Source organism: Lepidochelys kempii, chromosome 13 (assembly GCF_965140285.1).
Source record: "Lepidochelys kempii isolate rLepKem1 chromosome 13, rLepKem1.hap1, whole genome shotgun sequence".
NCBI lineage: Eukaryota > Metazoa > Chordata > Testudines > Cheloniidae > Lepidochelys > Lepidochelys kempii.
Genome location: NC_136392.1, coordinates 30024272 through 30036885, shown reverse-complemented (window position 1 = coordinate 30036885; position 12614 = coordinate 30024272).

Below are 12614 nucleotides of genomic sequence, written 5' to 3'. Positions count from 1 at the left end.
CCTCTCACCCTGTTCCCCACTGCCCATCCTAACCCCCCTCCTATTCTTAATCACACAGTATCCCTATAGCGACTGCCTCACTGGAACCCCTAGGACAGGAATGCTAGGGCTGTGTGAGTGCAGACTAGAAGAGCTCTCTATCTCCTATTCCTCTTCCTTTCGCCGCCCCATCCCTGTGATAAATGAAGCGGGGGGAGGGGGAGAGGAGCTCCCTTTTATAGACACCGAGCCAGCCAGTAGCTATAAAATCCCTCTTAGTAGTTGTTCTCTAATTGCTCTACCTGTAAAGGGTTAAAAACTCTCACTGTGATGCACAGGTAAAAGGAAGGAAGGAAGGAAGGGAGTGGGCATCTGGCCAAAAGAGCCGATGGGAAGGCTAGAACTTTTTGAAATTGAAAAAAGACTCCCCTTTTGTCGGTCTGTTGTTGTTCTCCTGGGGCGAGGCGGACAGGGCAGCAGCTGTGCTGTGAGAAGCCTGGGCCAGATATGAAAAAATCATCAGTATCATACCTAGAAACTACTCATTTAAAACCCCAGATATGCAAGTAGATTAGGAAATGTCTAGGAAGACACGATTGTGGATTCCTAAGGGCTAATCCCAGGTGCTTTTGTTTAGCTTGTAACCTGTAAGCTGGACCTCAAGAAAGCGATCCTTGGTGCTTAATCCTTGTCGTTGCTCTTTTAAAATCTAGCAATAGCCTGAGTTCCCAGTTGTATTCTCTTTCTTTTTTTTATTAATAAAATTGACTTTTTTTAAGAACAGAATTGGATTTTTGTGTCTTAAGAGGTTTGTGCACATGTTAATTAGCTGGTGGCAACAGCTGATTTCCTTTTTTTTATTTTCTCAGCTCTTCCCCGGAGAGGCCTTTTTTTTATTTTCTCAGCTCTTCCCCGGAGAAGGGGTGAAAGGGCTTGAGAGTACTCCACAGGAAGGAATTCCCAAGTGCACCTTCCTGGGCTCTCAAAGGGGTGCTGCACTTGGGTGGTGGCAGCATCTACCAATCCAAGGTCAGAGAAAAGCTGTAACCTTGGGAGTTTAATACAAGCCTAGAGAGGCCAGTATTAATTTTTAGAATCCTTGCGGGCCGCCACCTTCTGCACTCAAAGTGCCTGAGTGGGGAATTAGCCTTGACAGTCCCTGTCGCTTCCTTTCCAGCTCAAGCCACAAAAGAAAGGCAGTACCGTAGACCTGCCAGCTCTGCTGACCACCAGCAGGTACGCCGCAGGTCCGTGGTGTGGGGAGCTCGGCTTAGAGCACTGCCCCTGCCCAGGTGTACAAGGGAGATCCTGAAGGGACAGCTCCTCTCTCCCGTCCCAGGAAGCAGTTCTTGGAACCTGCAGTTCTTCAGCTTCCAGGATTTGTTTCTTCACCTGAGTGAATTCCGTGCTGGTCTGTCTGAGCTCCCCGGAGCCCTCAGAGCACACCAGCTCCCCACACACCACCCCGCCAATGGGCTTCACACATCTCCTGGAGGGGCCCCGGCTCCTTTGCCCAGCAGATGCCCAGCTGCTCTCACGAGGCAGACAGCAAGGGGACAAATTATTCTGCTGCTAGTGCTGTGACACAGTTGGCTGGTCACTGGATGGAGACCCCCCGACTCATTTCCCACAGGGACCGATGAGCCTCTATCCGATGCCACTGGCTTTGGTCATTACGGGTCTGATTTCTAGAGATGCTGACCATCCCCAGCTCTCCCTGAGTCCGTGGGAGCTTAGCACCTCCAGAACCCTGAATACGTTGACTTAGACGGGAGTCCTACGTGCTCCGCAGCAACAGAGGGCTCTATAGTCAGTCACTAGTGCCGTGAGCTATCCAGGCCTCTGAGCTGCTGTCTTTGGTAGCCAACTAAATCTGTTCATGGAGCAAGCTCATGTCTTGTCAGAGTGGGGCTCCTGCTAGTTCAAGGCCCTTTAAGGTCTAGGGGACTTGGCTTCCAGAGCTAAAGGTATGTTCATGTGATGCTCGGCTGTAGCAGGAGTATGCTTGTTGCTGATCACAATTCCAGTATTTTCTGCTAATATTCAATATCCAATATTCCAATTCCACAAATCCAGTATTTGCTGCCATCTCTGATCTATGTGGGAAGGAGAGTTGTTATTACAATATGATAGCATCCACAGGAGTGCACTTGCCAGAGAGCATACAGCTGGCAGGACCTGCCCTCCAGAGAGTACAGTTGAAGGCCTCCATCCTGCAAAGGCTTATGTCTGGCTTTACACATGCATACCATTAAACACATGCACAAATGATGGCCCTGACAGACCAGTGAGGCAGGAATGTGTGCAAATTGTTCTCTCTTGCCACAGAGGACAGGACAAGAGGCAATGAGTTCAATCTATAGAATAGCAGATTTAGATTAAATCTCAGGGAAAACTTCCTGCCTGTAATAACAGTAGGACAATGGAACAGATGCCTAGGGAGGTTGTAGAAGCTTCTTCCCTGGAGGTTTTCCAAAGGAGGCTGGAGAGCATCTGTCTTGGATGGTTTAGACACAAGTCCTGCATCTTGGCAGGGGGTTAGACTAGATGACCCTTGTGGTCCCTTCTATCCTCTGGTTCTATGATTTTAAGCAAGGGAGGGGCAGGAAAGACACAGGGACAGCAGGACACTTCAGGCATCTGACGTCTCAGGGCACCACTCCTCTGCAGGGTCTGTATTATTGTTACTTCATAGTAACATTTGTAAATTACCACTGGATAGTTCGGAGTTAATCCATTGCTAAGGATACGATTCAGTTACGGCGGTCACGGCAATCATGGATTCTGTGACTTTACCGGACCTCTGTGACTTCTTCGGCTTCAGCTGCCAACAGCTGCCGCTGGAGCCAGGGCCAGGGCCATCTGCACCCTGCCCTCCCCACCTGGGCTGGAGCTGTGTCCCCCGCCCCCAGTCCCTTCCAGGGCCAGGGCTGGAGCCGGGACTGTGTGCCCCTGCCCCATAACTGTGGCTGGAGTACTGAGTCCTGCGAGGGAAGGCCAGGTCTGATGGAGCAGCTGGGCTGCTAGAAGTGCACAGATCCACGGGGATAGCATAGGACTCCCCGTGGGATCTGACAGGAGGGATCAGCTCTTCAGCAGCAAACAGCAACCCCAACGGCACATTAACCCTCCCCACCATGGGGGTCCCAAATGTTAGGATCCAGCTGCCATTTCCCCTCTTGTCTGTCCTCCCTGTGTCCCTGATGCCAAGGGCTGTCCTTGGTGACTGCAGGGGGTTGTCTACGGTGGGGTCTGTGCGAGGGGAGAATGAGAGGGGGCTGTGAGGTCTGTGTGAGGGGGGGAACGGGAGGGGGCTGTGGGGCCTGTGCGAGGGGGGGATGGAAGGGGGCTGTGGGGTGTGTGCGGGGGTGTGTGTGTGTGTGTAGAATAGGAGGGGTCTGTGGGATCCGTGTGAGCTCGAACTCTGCCTGTTATTGGCAGGCTGTGGGGAGAATCAGTTGAGTTTCCCCCTTCTCAGGGAAGTGTTTCATTTCATATGTTAACATTTCTCTACCCAGGCTTCCCCGGGGCCTCTTCTTCAGAGCTGGCCAGGGTGGGTCCATACAGCGCAGCAGAGCTCAAATCCCCCGGCTGCTCCAGGAGTTGGGAGAGCACCACTACTCGTGTCCCTAGGCTGTGAGGAGGGGAAGGTCCCTGGGTGGTTCCAGAGCCCAGACAGGATGAGCTCATGTGGAGCCTTCCCTGAGGATCCAGCCCCAGCCTGCCTGCACTGAGTACCCCTCGGGCGACGGGCTGGCCGGGGTGGGGTGGCCCAGGGGTGCAGTAGAGGAGCCTTGCTGCAGGCTGTTGTTTTGGGATCAGCAGGAAGGTCTGTGTAAGTGTTGCTGTTTGTAACCCGGCTGTAGCAATGCTTGTATTCGCTGTAAACCTTTCTGCAGCCCCAGCCAACCCCAGTGCCAGTGCGGAGGTGGCTGCAGCCAGTTGCTGTGTCTCCTGCTTGCTGAACCCCGCGGTGAGTGTCAGCCTTATGCAGAGCTCTGCTGCCTCCCTGCAATGGAATCACAGGCCACGAGCAGCCCGGGGCCGGGGCAGGGGGGTGTAAAGAATAAAACCTGCCAGACCAACTGTATCTTTGGCGAGAGGGGGAATGATGGCATGAAAATATTTATAAACATCACAGATTAAAAGCCCCAGCCCCTTTTCAGCTGACCCTGAGCTGCCTTTGCATCCTAGTGGAGCTGTCAGTCTGTGTTGTCCCCCATTCAGCCCCTCTCCAGGCGCATATTGTCTCTGCTGCCCTCAGAGGCTCACTCTCTCCCAAGGGCCTGGCAGCTCCTTCACTGGAGGTTTTCGAAAGGCGGCTGGGGAGCCATCTGCCTTGGATGGTTTAGACACAACATCTTGGCGGGGGATGAGACTAGATGACCCTTGCAGTCCCTTCTGACCCAATGGTTGCAAGATTCTCTCACATGCACATAGAATCAGCGGCGAGACATTCCTAGGGTGACACATGGTGACGCACCAAGAGGCATTTCTGATTAGCCAAGGAACCAGCAGCAACACTCCCCATCTCCTTGCAGCCAGAATTATATAAATATATGTTACACCCCAAATGACATTAGAGGACCATTGTCCAGGTTGTAAAGGCAAGCCCCCACTAGTTAGGGAAATGCCAGAATTAAGGTTCCCTGTGAAATTTTAGTTTGCCCCCCTTGTCCATATGTATTATGATACACTTTTAAATCACATGAACACATTCAGTTTCCACAGAGGACCCTGCTTCATTCCGCGCACAGGTTGGACAATGCCCACTGAATGCATAGCGCCGGGGCGGCCAACCTGTGGCTCCAGAACCACATGCGGCTCTTCAGAGGTTAATATGCGGCTCCTTACCTAGGCACGGACTCTGGGACTGGAGCGACAGGTGCCAACTTTCCAGTGTGCCAGGGGGTGCTCTCTGCTCAACTCCCTGCTCTGCCCCAAGCCCTGCCCCACTCCACCCCTTCCCCCAAGGCCCCTGCCCCTTCCCCTGAGCCTTGCATGCCCTCGTGCCTCCCCCCCATAGCCTCCTGTGAATGTGAAACAACTGATTGTGGTGCGTGGGGGGAGGGGGGGAGTAGGTGCTGATTGTTGGGGGCTGCCGGCAGGCTGGAGGTGCTGGGAGCGGGGGAGCTGATGGGGCGGCTGCTGACGTGTTACTGTGGCTCTTTGGCAATGTACATTGGTAAATTCTGGCTCCTTCTCAGGCTCAGGTTGGCCACCCCTGGCATAGCTAGTCAATATTTTGTTTTATGCTCATTGTTCAGTGTGTGTGGTCTGCTCTACTGGTGCTTCGACCAAACCTGTCCCCTGCAGTTGAGGGGAGGTCAGGGCTGCCCACTGTGCAGCCAGCTCGATATCATTGCTATTGAGCCCTTCTTCTGTCTCTTCAGCAGGAGGAGGATGGGTTTGTGCTGTGGGAGCTGGACTGGTGGGTGGTCCTCATGAGGTATTCCTCCTGGCCCAGGACCCAGGAGATCTGGCATGGGTGGAGACTTCCCAAGCCATCTATTCAGTGGCCTCCTCCACCTGGCTCAAGATCTCAGGCCTGATGGTCAGGGTTGAGTGGCAGGTGGGCTCCCTCCCACCCATGCCTCATGCCATCTGGCGGGGCATGGATCCACAGCTCTATCTGGGCATGTACCTTTCTGCCACGAATCCCTCGCTGCTGGAGAACTGGATTGATCTAGAGGCCAGGATGTCTGACCGGCTGTGGAGGTGGATGGGGCCGCTCTGGTGTCTTTCCCTTTGTGGGAGGGCACTGGTGATCAACCAGCTGGTCCTGTTCATGCTCGGGCACTGGTTCAACATCCTGAGCCTACTCCCGGGAACCCTGTTCTGCCTCCAGAAGAAGATCCCGGAGTTTTTCTGGCCAGGGCTGCACTGGGTCTCTGCGGGTGTCCTTAGCCTCCCCGTTGGGGAGGACAAATAGGGCTTGTTTTGCATTCACAGCCAGGTCCATACTTCTGCCTTCAGGCCCTGCAGAGGCTCCTTTAGGGTGCAGGTAGTCTGGCATGGAGTTTGCTGGCATACATCTTCCTCCGCTACCTTCAAGGGGTCCAATATGACAGGCAGCTCTTTTATCTCCACCTGAAAGGCTTCCCCTGAGACCTTTGCGAACTGCCAGTCTTTTACCAGGACCTCCTCAGGACCTGGAAGCTGATCTCAATGACGAGGTCCATAGCAGCAGCCAAAAGGGAGGATCTCCTTGCAGAACCCCTGCTACACATCCCTCCTCTTCATGTGCAGGTTGTGGAGTCCCCCTTGGTGCACCAGAGGCTGGTCATGCATCTTGGCAGAGGGTTGGACTAGCTGACCCATCTAACCCTATGGTTCTATGATTCTATGCCTGGTGCCACCAGATTAGGAGACGTCCTGCACAACAATCAAAGGGACCGAACGATCCCCGTGGTGCTCACACACCGCATGGGACTGTCCATCCTCTGTGTCCCCCATCCTGTGCACCAGGAGGTGAGGGCAGCCTCATCTCCTACTTCTCTTGTTTTCCTCAAGTGGGTCCCTGCCCACCCCTCACCCTGGCCCTCCAGAACTCATCTTCAGACCCCCTGCCATGGGAGCCTCCCTGGCCGTCCCTGACATGTCACCTTAGCCTGCTGCACCATATCCAGCCAGTCTGCCTCTGAACCACACCCAGAGAACATCTGTGTGTGCTGGTACTTCACATCATCCACTTCCTTCCCCCTCGTGTTCCGTCCTGACACCAAGTGGTGAGACCTGCTGCCCCCTGAGGAGGGCAAGAAACCCCGGAGGGCCAGCCTGAACTTCACTCTGGTCCCACGGCCCAGCAGGGATATTAGTCGTCAGCTCCTCTGTGGAACCTTGAGCACATTTTGCATTTAATTGCCCTGCTTTGAGAAAAGGAGAAGAGAAGAAAGGGAAGGGCTAGAGGCCTTTGCTAAGATGCTCACAGGGCATAAAGTAGCACAAGCGCTTAGGCCAACTTTTGTCGCCAAAACTGCCATTTGTCGACCCAAACAGTGAGTGTGTACACACTGCGAGGTGACTTTTGTTGGGGAAAATGCCTGCTTTTGGTGACAAAATACATCCACCCTCACGAGAGATTTATGTCTTTTTCCTCTACTTTGTTGTTGACAAAGTGCAAGTGTGGACACTACGCTTCATTTCATTGCTTTAATTGGCTTCCAGGAGGTGTCCCACAATGCCCATCCTGACTGCTCTGGTCAGCAGTTTGAACTCCATTGCCATGCAGCCAGGTAAACAGCCACCCACCCCTCCCCCTTAGAAGCCCTGGGAATATTTGAAATTCCATTGCCTGTTTGCGCGGCATGGAGAGCTCTCATCTCATCTTCCCAGGTGACCATGACGGGTTATCGCAACAAACGCTCTCCCTCTTGGACTGCTGCGGAGCTGTTGGATCTGCTCAGTATATGGGGAGAGGAGGCTGTGCAGTCCCAGCTGCGCTTCAGCCATAGGAATTGGAATACCTATGGGCAGATTTCTTGAGGCTTGTGTGAAAAGGGCTGTGATCGATACACACTGCAGTGCAGAGCAAAGATAAAGGAGCTGAGGCAGGTGTACCAAAAGGCGAGGGAGGCAAACCATCACTCAGATGCTTTACCTAAAACCTGCCGGTTCTATAAGGAGCTGGATGCTATCCTCGGTGGTGACCCCACCTCCATCGCCAAGAGCCCCGTGGATACTTGGGAGGGCACGGAGGCGGTGGAATGAGGACCTAACCCGGAGGACGAAGTTATTGATGAAGAGGTGGAGTTACATGAAGATGTGCAGCTCCCAGCTGGGTTGCCCAGTGGGGCAGGCAGCCAGGAATTGTTCTCCACTCCAGGGCTGTCTAGCCAGTCTCAGCAGTTGCTCTCCAGCGAGCAAAAGCAGGAGATAAGACTCCTGTTAATTGTGGCTTGTGCAATGCGGAGGGTGGATTCAGGTCATGGAAATGTGGGACACTGAATGTGTTTCTGTGAGCTGGACATTTCCCTGTGTAGATAATCAGTTCGGCAGAACAGGCTGCTGATGCATGCCAAGATCTCACGGGAATCCTCCAGCGAGATCTCCAGGAAAGTTTCCTGGGGGTACTCAGTAATCCTCTGTCTAAGGTTCTGTGACAGAGCAGCTTTGTTCCTTCCCTCACTGTAGGAAACTTTCCTGCGCCGTTCAGCAATCACTTGTGCAGGGACCAAGGCGGCACATAGGCGAGCAGCACAGGGAGCAGGGCGGAAGCCACAAGCATGGAATAGATGTACCCTCATTTCCCTGCTTACCCTTAGCAGTGAGATGCCTGCTAGAATTACCCCTGCCTGTGGAAAAGTGTGGGAGAATTTTAGAATTTGTTCCCTAGAATACTGTATCACAACCCTTGCAAATAGTGTGTGCTCTTTTCCCCATGTGGAGCCCACACACCCTGCTAACACTCACCATGCTTTGGGTGTTCGCAAAGGTGTGTGCCTGGCTAGGGTCAGTGAGAAAGTGATGGCAATGTTGCAAAAGGTGTATTTAACAGAAATGTCTCAATGTTCTGCGTGAATTTAACAATCCCACTTCTGTGCATTGTCTCCTGTGCTTCACCAGATGTGGCCTTCAGGAACACCCCACACACCCCGGCCGAGCGTCTCCGCCAGGTAAGAAACGCCCAAGACGCAGCAAAGAAGACATGTACCGGGAGGTCCTGCAGTGGTCTAATGCAGAAAAAAGGGAACGAAAGGAGTGCTGGGAAGCCGAATGGCAGGACAGAAAAGAGAATCAGGCGTTTGTTAAGGATGCTACTGAGCGGATGATTAAAATAATGGAGGAGCAAACGCAGACGCTGAAGTCCTTGATAATGATGCAGACAGAGCATATTGGTGCTCGACCGCCACTGCTTGAAGGGTCAGTCATGTCCCCTTTACTCATGTGGTAAGTGCCCCTGAAGTCAGTGGGTTGTCTTGTTTTAGGTGTGGATTCCCCTTGTGTGCACTGAATGCAAGAACTGGAAACTTGTACATTTTTTGTGAAATTTGTTTTTTCCATTTCTCAACCAGCTCTGCCAGCGGGTGTCAATGGCAGTTTGCTCAGAGATCAAGGAGATCCAGCATTTATGGAGTATGTACATAGGTGCCAACTCCTCTGCTTTCCCCTGAGTGCTTGGCGCCCCCCCTGCCGCACCCCTTCCATGAGGCCTTGCCCCTTCCCTGCCCCCTTCCCCGCCCCCATTCCAACCCCTTCCCCAAAGTCCCTGCCCCAACTCTGCTCCCTCCCTGCCCCTATTCCAACTCGTTCCCCAAATCCCCGCCCCGGCCCTGCCTCTTCTCTGCCTCCTCCCCTGAGAGCACCACGTTCCTGCGCCTTCCCCCCCACCCCCTCCTGGAGCGTGCTAACCCCGCGGCAGCCGGGGGAAGCGCTGGGAGGTAGGCAGAGAAGCGGGGACATGGTGTGCTCAGGGTGGGAGGAGGAGGTGGGGCAGGAGGTGAGGGGAGCTCGGCTGCCAGTGGGTGCAGAGCACCCACTAATTTTTCCCCCTGGGTGCTCCAGCCCTGAAGCACCCACGGAGTCGGTGCCTATGAGTACATAAACGCTTGGGTATTTATTGTTTGTTCAATGCCTCATTGTTACATTCATCACCCAGTGGGCTCTCTCTGTGGGCCACCGCTAATCCTTCCCCTCTCACTTCCTCTGTCTCCCTCCCACTGCTCTGTCTGTGTGAGTCTTCTCTAGTCTTCCCTCTGCATTTTCTTTGCTGTAGCAACTCCCAGTTCTCATCTCCCCAAATCCCTGCCCCTTCATCAGCCAGAAATGATCAGCAATGAAGCAGTTAATGATGACACTGAAGTGTCATAGAATCATAGAATCATAGAATCATAGAATATCAGGGTTGGAAGGGACCCCAGAAGGTCATCTAGTCCAACCCCCTGCTCAAAGCAGGACCAATTCCCAGTTAAATCATCAATTCCCAGTTAAATCATCCCCCTGCACACTGATCAAGTTTGAAGATGATACAAAGCTGGGGGGGTTGCCAACACTTTGGAGGATGGAGCTAAGAGTCAGAGGGATCTTGATAAATTGGAGAACTGGGCTACTGACAACGAAATGAAATTCAACAAGTTCAGATGTCAGGTGCTACACGTAGGGAAGACAAACCAAATGCACAAATACAGACTGGGGGGTAACTGGCTTGGCAGCAGCACTGCTTAGAAGGAGCTGGGCGTTGTGGTGGATCACAGCCTCAGCGTGAGTCAGCAATGTGCTGCTGTTGCAAAAAAATGCAATTTAATGTTGCAGTAAGAGAGGCATAGCATGCCAGTCATGGGAGGTGATAGTACCACTTTACTGGTTAGGCCTCAGCTGGAGTCCTGGGTCCAGTTTTGCTCACCACTGTATAGAAAGGATGTAGCGAAACTGGAAAGGATCCAGAGGCGATCAAAGGGATGGAACGCAAGGCATGTGAACAAAGGCTGAAGGAACTGGGTCTGTTTAGTTTGGAAACGAGGAGATTAAGGGGGGACATGCTAGCGGTCTTCAGATACTTGAAAGGCTGCGATTAAACGGATGGAGAAAAGTTGTTCTGTCTTGCCACAGAGGGCAGGACAAGAGGCAACGGGCTCAAACCACAGCAGAGCCGATTTCGATTAAATCTCAGGGAAAATTTCCTGCCTGGAAGAGCGGTGGAACAACAGAACAAACTGTCTAGGGAGGTTGTGGAAGCTCCTTCACTGGAGATTTTCAAAAGGGAGGCTGGAGAGCACAGGCACTGACTTTCATTTTTCTGGGTTGGTGCCAAACCCCGCACTTTGCCCTGAGACGCCACCCCCACTCTGCCCCTTCCCCCAAGGCCCCACCCTTGCTCCGCCTCTTCCTACCCTGCTCCGCCCCTTCCCCGAGGCCCCGCCTTTATTCCACCTCTTCCCACCCTCGCTCCAACGCCTTTCCCTGCCTCCCTCCAGCCGCCGAACCGCTCATCAGCAGGGCCAGCTGCACAGCTGATTGGCAGGGCTGGCCCAACAGCTGTGGCTGGTGGGTGCTGAGCACCCACTATTTTTTTTCCATGGGTGCTCCAGCCCAGTAGCCCCCACGGAGTCAGTGCCTATGCCGCATACTCATCTGTCTCGGATGGTTTAGACACAATAAATCCTGCACCGTGGCAGGGTTAGACAAGGTGACCTTTACAGTCCCTTTTAACCCTACGGCTCTATGATTCTAGGGTTACACTCACTCCACTTTTGGAAAGATGTCTGCAGCCATGAGGGTCAGAAACTTTTATTTAAATCAATCAATAAATAGCAAGCTGAGATTGTGCACAGCCAGGATATGTCACGTGGGCCACATGAATACACCTTGTGGGCTGGCTCTGGCCTGCGGGCTGTTTGCTTGACTCCCCAGCTCTACAGCGATATTCAGTGGATCCCAGGGCAATTGGAAATCCATCAGCATCAGAAATAATGAGGCTGCTACAGAACTGGAAAGAGCATTAGGAAACAGCTTTGACTCAAACAGGGCCCCGCTCACAGAAATATTCTCAGTCACTTGGTTCAAGTCCAATCTGAGGGGCCCCAGAACAGCTGGGGTCCCTGATGGGCTTAAGGCCCCACATCGCTTCCCACACTGCTGAGGTAAAAGCTGAAAGCAAAGAAACAGGACCAGGCAGTCACTGCAGCACACATGCTCAGATAAGTGGGGAGAGATGCGAATTCAGACAAAGCCATCATGTGCGCTGTGATATGAGGCCAAGCAGAGCCGGCTGGCTGCACTGCAGACACACAAGCAGGCAGGCCTTTGGCTCCGAAATGGAGAAGGCTGCTTCTGAAGCAGGTGTTTGCAAACAAACCCACATTGGTCTCTCAGCTTCCCACAGTGAGGCTGGCAAAAGAGAACAAGGGAGACATGGCGAGTATCCGTCCCTGCGGACTTGGCACCTGGGGCTGTCTGCACTGGGAAAATGCATCATGTTAGGAAATAAATTCACTAATGTGTCTAATTAACACAGATTAGCACTCAGTGCAGACAAGGACTGATCATGTTTTAAAAGGTAGGTAAATGGGTCACTCCAGGGTCAGTCCCCACCAGCTACCATGTTTTTTTAAATACAATCTGCCCTGTCTACGTAAAATGCCAAGTCGTGTTCAACATGTTAACCCATCTTCTAACATTATCATTTCCCCAGGACAGACTGTAGGGGAAGTGAACTCCACTGGACTTAGGTTCCTGGGGGCCCAGACACAAATCTGTAAGACCTCCTTCAGGGACACTGCCTGGGAGTTCCCTGCCTTTTAGGTGGGTGCATCCAGGGGTCTGAGCAGATGGCAGTGTCCCATGACCCAGATATCCCTCCTCACTCCCATATCAATCCCAAACAAATCAACATCAGCATCAAACACACCCTGTCTACTGAGGGCCGTTGCACCAGCCAGAGTAACCACATGGATGGCGTCGCACCAGGCATCATACAGTGAAGTTCCCAGATCTGGCTCAATCCTACGAATCCATGAATCTCTGGGATGTCCCTACAGGTGGCACCAGGTAGGATGAGGACTGAGAGGTCTGCTATGGAGTGATAGTTTTGTGAAAACTGTTCGCCCCTGGGTGATAGGGTGTTTTTGTCTTTTATCATTTTCCTGCATGAGATCACTTGAGAGTGTTGTGATTGTCTGGTTTCACCCGCACAGTTG